This window comes from Peromyscus californicus, unplaced genomic scaffold (assembly GCF_007827085.1).
Source record: "Peromyscus californicus insignis strain IS unplaced genomic scaffold, ASM782708v3 Scaffold_6__1_contigs__length_162567912, whole genome shotgun sequence".
In the NCBI taxonomy this organism is placed as follows: domain Eukaryota; kingdom Metazoa; phylum Chordata; class Mammalia; order Rodentia; family Cricetidae; genus Peromyscus; species Peromyscus californicus.
The window spans coordinates 98,537,268-98,544,731 of NW_026294584.1; the positions used below are offsets into that span (position 1 = coordinate 98,537,268).

The 7,464-nt window shown below is 48.2% G+C and overlaps 1 pseudogene; it reads left to right on the top strand.

The window, feature by feature from the left end:
• The first annotated feature begins 3,515 nt into the window (after positions 1–3,515).
• Positions 3,516–4,398, top strand: LOC128099706 (sperm motility kinase X-like; annotated as a pseudogene).
• Positions 4,399–7,464: the final 3,066 nt, after the last annotated feature.

The window sequence follows — 7,464 nt, forward strand, 5'->3', positions numbered from 1 at the left end:
TAACACTTTCCTGTTTTTCCCATTGAGCTCTTATATAATGTACATCACCTGCCCTGAAGGACTCCTCTCAGGCTGGACACAGCTAGTTGTATCATGCCTAATTGTGAGAGGTGTGTGTGTGTGTGTATGTGTGTGTGTGTGTGTGTGTGTGTGTGTGTGTGTGTGTGTGTGTGTGTGTGTAGTGTAGTGTAGTGTGTGTATAAGTGTGAGTCTGTGTCTGTGTCCTGCCAAGTCTCTGTTGAAACATCAGTCACAAAACAACAGTATTAAGATCTGGGGACTCACAAGCACTAAAGACCTGCCACACAGCAGAACATGTGCCCTTTAGAAAAGGGCTTGATAGACTGAGTTCATGCTTTTCCTTGACCACCGTCCAGATGCACAAGCAACCAATTTCTGTTGTTTATAAGGGACAAACTAAGGCATTTTGTTTGAGAGCAGAAGGCCTAGGGTGCCAGGATAGGGCTCCATCTCCTACACATGTTGTCTATAGGGTTCTGGCTGACAAGTACTTTCTTGACCATTTTGAACATATCAGGCCACTGTCTTCTGGGATCCTGGACTTTGGTGAGAAGTCTCAGGAACAATGGGGACCATGAGAAAAATGGTGTCAACTTTCTCTCAGCCCCACAGATGTTAGTCCTAAGTCCTGGGGTGCCATGGAAAACAGTATTTTCTCACAATATCCCAATGTAGTCAGGAGCTGTCATCCTATAGGACCCATTAATCTGAGTTAAAGAAAAATAAGTTGAATTCTTTGAGTGTAGACATGATGAGTTATTACAAACTTGTCACAGAAGGCTAGGGTCCAAATGAAGAGCAAAACACTCTCCACCTACTAAGGGGAGACTATCAGTCTGTAACCGAGGCAGGGCCAATGCTCAGGAGCCGTTGTCATTCTTATGACTCCTTGTTTAATTATTAAAGTGGAAGGGTCCTTGTTAAGGTTTGGGTGTCAATGCCCCACCAAAAATCGAGTGTTTGGACACTGCTCCCACCAGGTGACACCATTTGGGGAATTTTTGGGTCTCGGGACGTGGGCCTAGCAGGAAGAGGTGGGTCACTGGGCAACACTGAGGACAGCCATTTGAGTGTAACCAGGCTCCTCAGGCCCCTACTGCCCCACTGGCCAGACCAGTGAGCTGTGCCGAGCCCTCATTGGTCCATTTCTTGCTGTGATGTCACAATGACAGACGCTTGTGCACTCACAGCTCTGGCTGAGGCTGCCTCCTGTCCTCACAGTGCAGGAGCTGTCGGTTGGTTGGAGAGGTGGTGTTCGGCACTGGTGAAAGAAAGAGTCGACTTGGACTTTCGGGAGCTGTTGGACCCCGACATTGTGAGTTTCTCTCCAAGTCTGTTGACTTTATTTGGTTTCTTGTTCTCAGTGAATTTGTCTATTGGCTTGTTTTATTTTTGCACTTACTTTTTCATGTTCTTTGTTATCTTCTATTTGACTTTCTATTCTTTTTGGTGTGTATGGGGTAATTCAAGACAGGGTTTCTGTGTGTAGCTCTAGCCTTCCTGGAACTCACTCTGTAAACCAGACTGGCCTTGAACTCTGAGATCTGCCTGCCTCTGCCTCTTGAGTGCTGGGAATAAAGGCATGTGCCACCACTGCCCACCAGTTTTTATTCATTTTTAGGCTATGTTTACTGAGGTAGAATATTTTGATATTTTTATTTTATGGGTATGAGTATTTTGTCTCCATGTATGTCTGTGCACCACGAGCCTGGTACCCGTGGAGGTCAAAAGAGGGAGACAGATTAACTGAAACTCAAGTAACAGATGGTTGTGAGCCACCATGTGGCTGTTGGGCACCTAACCGGGCTTCTATGAAAGAGCAGGAGGTGCTCTGAAACACTAAATCATCTCTTCAGCCCCTCTGTGTTTATTTTTACCTCTTCATTTATTTTTGTCGTGTTTTTCTTCGTTTATTTCTCCTATTTCAAGCCTTTTCTTGGTACAGAATATGGCACATAGAAGCGATTTAATTATGACAATCACAGGAACACCTGTAATGCATTTTGATCACATTAATCATGTGATTAACCTGTGCTGTTATGCTTTCTTCTCCCACTTCCCCCTCCACTTTCCTAGTAGCCCCTTTTTAAGTTGACGACCCCCTCCTGCTCCCAAACCCCACAGAGGAGAGAAAACAAGCAGTACATTTGAAGGACTGGCTTTTCCCAGGTAAAGCATCTGCTCCAGTCTGTCCTTGTTGAGAGCCCCAGTTTCATCCTGGATGGCTTCCCATGGCTTGACTGTGGCACTCTTGCCCTTCATTCCGTTCCTATATTGTGGTGTTTGTCCTCTAAGCATGCAGAGCAATTCTTGCAAGGATCCTTGTGAGTGTGTTTTAACCATCAAGTATGGCCTTATTAATGTGTTGTGGAATTTGGTGAGAAGTATTAGTACTATTATGAAGGACTTTCACATCCATGTTCATCATGGAAACAGCCTTTTTTTTCTTAATAGTTTCCTTTCCTGGCTTTGGCATGAATGAGTTTGGAACTGTTAAGTCCTTTCTGTTTTGTGCAGTTTAGAGAAGTGCTGACATTTGTTGTTCTTTAGGGGCTGGAATGACTCATCAGTAAGTGCCTGGTCCTGGGCTTTTCTGTGCAGAGTCGTTTTTCATAAATACTTCAATCTTGTTGAAAATTCTCAATTTCATCCACATTTTCCAATAAATGTGGGTTTAAAAAACAGATTAATTTTGGGGTGGGGTAGGTTTGAGAGATGGCCCAGCAGGTAGGACCATGTACTGTTCTTACAGAAGACCTAGGTTTATCTCCCAGCACTCCAATAACAGATCATAACTGCCTGAAACTCCACTTTTAGGGGATCTGATGACCTCTTCTGACCTTCTAGGTCATAGAAAAGAAATAATACAAAAAGACTTTTATCACTATTTTAAGTTATGTATAGTGCCTATGAGGGTTCACGTGTCTGTGCACGTGTGCCCACATGAGCACATGCTCGCATATGTATGGATGCCCTCAGAGGCCAGAGGTGTAGGATCTCTTAGAGCTGGAGTTAGGGCAGTTGTGAGTCACCTGACCTGGGTCCTGAGAACCACATACAGGTCTTCTGAAGTCCTAAGCCATCTCCCCACCCAGGCACTCTGGGTTTGGGGGTGTCTGTTGTCATATCAACTGCTCTTGCATCTGATTTTATTAGTGCCTTCTCTCTCAGTGAGTGCTGAGCTCGGGTAAGAGGATGATTTTCCTTCCCAAGAAACAGCTCTTAGCTTCTGTGACCCTTTGTTTTATTCTCTGTTTCTGGTTGATTCCTCCCAACACGATCTGTGTCTTATTCTGCTGTCTGCTGCTTTGGAAGGTGCTTTCTTCTCTTTCTGAGCATTGAGTCCCTGTTAGGTTGTCTGAAGTATTTCTCTGACTTTCTTTTCCTTTTGGATGTAGGAATTTGTATTGATAAACAGTCTGGGCCTGATTTGGACTGTTTAAAATTCCCCCCATTGAGAGTTTGGTTCTAGCCGTATCAACGAGGACCTGACCATGGAGCAGGGCAGGGAGGCCCACTGCTCTGCTGAGGAGACCTTCACCGATGACTATAAGATGATGATGACCCTGGGCCACGGACATTTTTCAGAAGTCAAACTGGCCTTTCATATCCCCACTGTATCTTGTGTGGCGGTAAAAATTCTTAGAAACAAGAAGAGGTATGCCTCGCTTATCAACAGTGAAATCAGCATCATGAAATCCCTTGCCCATCCCAACATAATTAAATTGTTTCATGTGGTCCAGACCAGGGAGACCACCTACCTGGTGATGGAGCATGCATCAGAGGGAGACCTGCTGCATTACGTCCTGGAACTGGGGGCCTTAGAGGAGAGCAAGGCTCAAAGACTGTTTATCCAGATAGTGCATGCTGTGAAGTGTTGCCATGATAACCTTATCATCCACAGAGACATAAAGGCCAATAACATCCTCCTCGACCATAGAGGTAATGCGAAGCTGTGTGACTTTGGCCTCTCTACTAAGGTCATCCCTGGGCAGAAACTTGGTGATTACTGTGGCACTTTACACTACTGTGCCCCAGAACTCTTTGGAAATGAGGCATATGATGGCTGTGCCACTGATATTTGGAGTTTAGGTGTGCTCCTCTTCTTCATGGTGACTGGACGCTTTCCCTTCAATGATCACTCTTCTGTGAAGGTGATACAACAGATCCTCACTGCAGACTTCAGGGTGCCTCCGCATGTTTCCGTTGATATTCGTGATGTCATCCTCAAACTGCTGATTATAAACCCCTACGGGAGGCTCACCATAGACCAAATCATGAGGCACCCCATGGTCAAGAGCAGCAAGGCACATTCACCGCCTACTTCTACCCAGTCTCTCCCAGGTACCCCGAGCCCTAGCATTGTCAGGGCCATGACAGTCATGGGGTATAAATCTGAAGAAATCATTGAGTCTCTGAGAGACCAGAAATACAACCAGGTGATGGCCACTTACCTAATTCTACAGCACCAGTCACCTGGGGGAGACTGCTACCATCACCAGGAGAAACCAGTGAGAGCCATGCAGTCAGGCCTTGACCTCAACCTGGCAGATCTTCACACTTTCCCTGTGTCCTTAGGGAGAGCTACCGAGCCTGCTCCCCCCACCTTCACCTTGCCATCGAAGACCAAGGAGAAAGATGAGAAGAATGTCAGGCAGGGTGGCACAAGGCACAGCATGCCTGCCACCCTGTTCTGCCAGCCAAAGAGGACCCACCCTCCCCACCTACCCCACCTGGGCTATCCTGTGGCTGATTCCCTCATGGGCAGCAACCTGGAAATCACTGAGTATTTCACACAGTCTGAGATCAGGTCATTTGGCAGCCACATGGCCAGTGTCCAGCCATCTCTCTTTCCAGACACCTCCTCTGCTAGGCCACACCAGAATGAGAGTACAAGTGACACAGACAACATGTTCTCCTGCAGTCCCCAAGAGGAACTCTGGAGCTCCCAGGAGGCATCTCAGTATTTCACCCTCACAGGCTCCTCCTCTTGGGTTACATTGCAGGAAGAGACCATGACCCAGGAAGAGGCCATTATCCATGAAGCCACCATGACCCAGGATGAGGCCATCACCCATGAAGCCACCATGACCCATGATGAAGCCATATCACAGGAAGCGATCATGACCCAGGAAGCGAACATCATGATTGTAGAGGCCATCATTCGGGAGGCAAACATCATCCCAGAAGCCACCATGACCCAAGTTGAGACCATCACCCAGGAAGAGGCTATCACTCTGGACATGGCCATGACCCAGGAAGTGATCATCACCCATGGCCAGCCCCAGGATGCAGGCCCAGCTTCTTCCCGAACCCGGAGGCGCCACAGCTGGAAGAGGGTCAAGAAAACAATTATGAACTGCCTCAGAAACCTCTGTTGCTGCTGCCTGCCTCCTGCAGAGAGAGGCCATGCCTCCTGCAAGAACCTGGCTCCAAAGGGAAGGGATCATGGAGTCGCCCCCAGAACCAGGTGGGTGCACTTCATTTTATTTGTGCTTCTCCTCCTGTCCCTTGTGATAAATGATGCCTGTGCCCACTTGTGGCACACTTGTGAACTTATCAACCTGTCACTTCAGAGAGACCAATCCCAGAGAATCCCCTAAAGTGTGACCTCAGGCTTTTTGAGCTACAAGTGGACAGCAGAGATGCTGATGAGAGCAGGGAGAGCAGGAAGCGGGGCAAGGCCAAAGGAGGCAAAGATCCCATGGAGGACCAGTGGGGTGCTTAGGCACTGCAGGGCCAGCACAGTAAGTCCTGTGTGTTCCAAAGCCACTAAGAGTCTCCTTCCTGTGTCTTTCTGCTTTGAAGTCCTGAAGAGGTCAAGCCCCAGTTCCATGGCTTGTGAACCACGGGTTGGGGACTGGTCTGGCTGAGAATCGGACAGCCCCATGGGGAGCCAGGCCAGATGTCCGGGAGGCAGTGTGGACACAGGCCCCTCCTGCAGAGGAAGAGCTGTCCACCAGAGCGCAGATCTCTCCAGGTAAAATCCCAGGCAGGAAAGACAGGCTTTCCACAGGGTCTTGCTCAGAGGGGAGGGCTGAGTTGCAAAAGGGCCCTAAGCTGTCTCAGGGAAAAATAGCCCCTTGCCCTCTCCCTCTACCTGGCTAAACATCAGAGATTGCCCTCTGGGTAGTGACTCTCTTCTGCTCCCTGTTTCTGGGCAGAGAACATGGCCTTCTCCATGAGGTGAGACTTCTCTCCCCAGGGAGAGTATTTCTAGTCAGCCTGTCCCACCTGCCCCAAGATGGGTTCCCAGGTTGAGGATGTGATGTGCAAGCAGCCTTGTAGGACTCCTCTAGAGGGCAGCCTCCTGCCAACCTTTCGCAAGAACCCCCAAAAGTCATCACAGCAAGTTACATTGCTAGAGTCCTCAGATTCAACTCAGAGCAAAGCTTGGGACAATCTCTACTGGGGAGTGACTCCAGGGCTGGCTGAGTCTCCTCTCTCCACCAATTCTGCCCTCTAGTTACTCACCTGCTGCCTCTCCATGCTTGCTCCTTCAAGGCCACCATTCCCACTGGGAACTGGATTCTGCACTCACTACCACGTGCCACACCATGAGGGAGTGATAGGTGTCATGATATGGATCGAACCAAAAGCCCTTATGATGGGGCAGCAACCTGCTGTGGGCCCTGCCTTGTGCCAGCCCAAGTCTGCACTCAGAGGACATATCTGTAAGGTCACTTGTTCTTGCACAGGTAAGCAGTCTTTTGCACATCCTTTGGGTGAGCTTCCCAGAAACCTCCCCTCTCCATCCCACAGTCACATTAGTAAGTTGTAGCTGGAGTTTTCCTGCCTGGCCCACAGTCAGGACAAATCTCTCTCACCTGCCAGTCCCACAGCCGCTCAGACCCGACCAAGTAAACACAGACACTTATATTGGTTACAAACTGTATGGCCGTGGCAGGCTTTTTGCTAACTGTTCTTACAGCTTAAATTAATCCATCTCCATTAATCTATACCTTGCCACGTGGCTCGTGGCTTACCGGCATCTTCACATGCTGTTTCTCATCATGGCGGCTGGCAGTGTCTCTCTGACTCAGCCTTCCACTTCCCAGCTTTATTCTCCTCCTTGTCCCGCCTACACTTCCTGCCTAGCCAATGGCCAATCAGTGTTTTATTTATTGACTAATTAGCAACACATTTGCCATACAGAACATCCCACAGCACTTCCCCCATTTATTTTTCAAAAAGGAAGGTTTTAACCTTAACAAAATAAAATTACATATAATTTGGGAATTTGGGCGTAGCTTCTCTTACTACTTCCCCCTGGAGGGGGGCGCTGTATCTTATGGGGAAACAAAGAAAATTTTAGGATTATGGAATAGTCCATGAGGCTGTATCGTCTGAGCCAGATGCCTTCAAACCATTCTGGATGTTGGATCATCTGGGCCATGGTGTCATCGGAGACCTTTCAGGGGGTCTTGGCTGGTCAAACCTGAT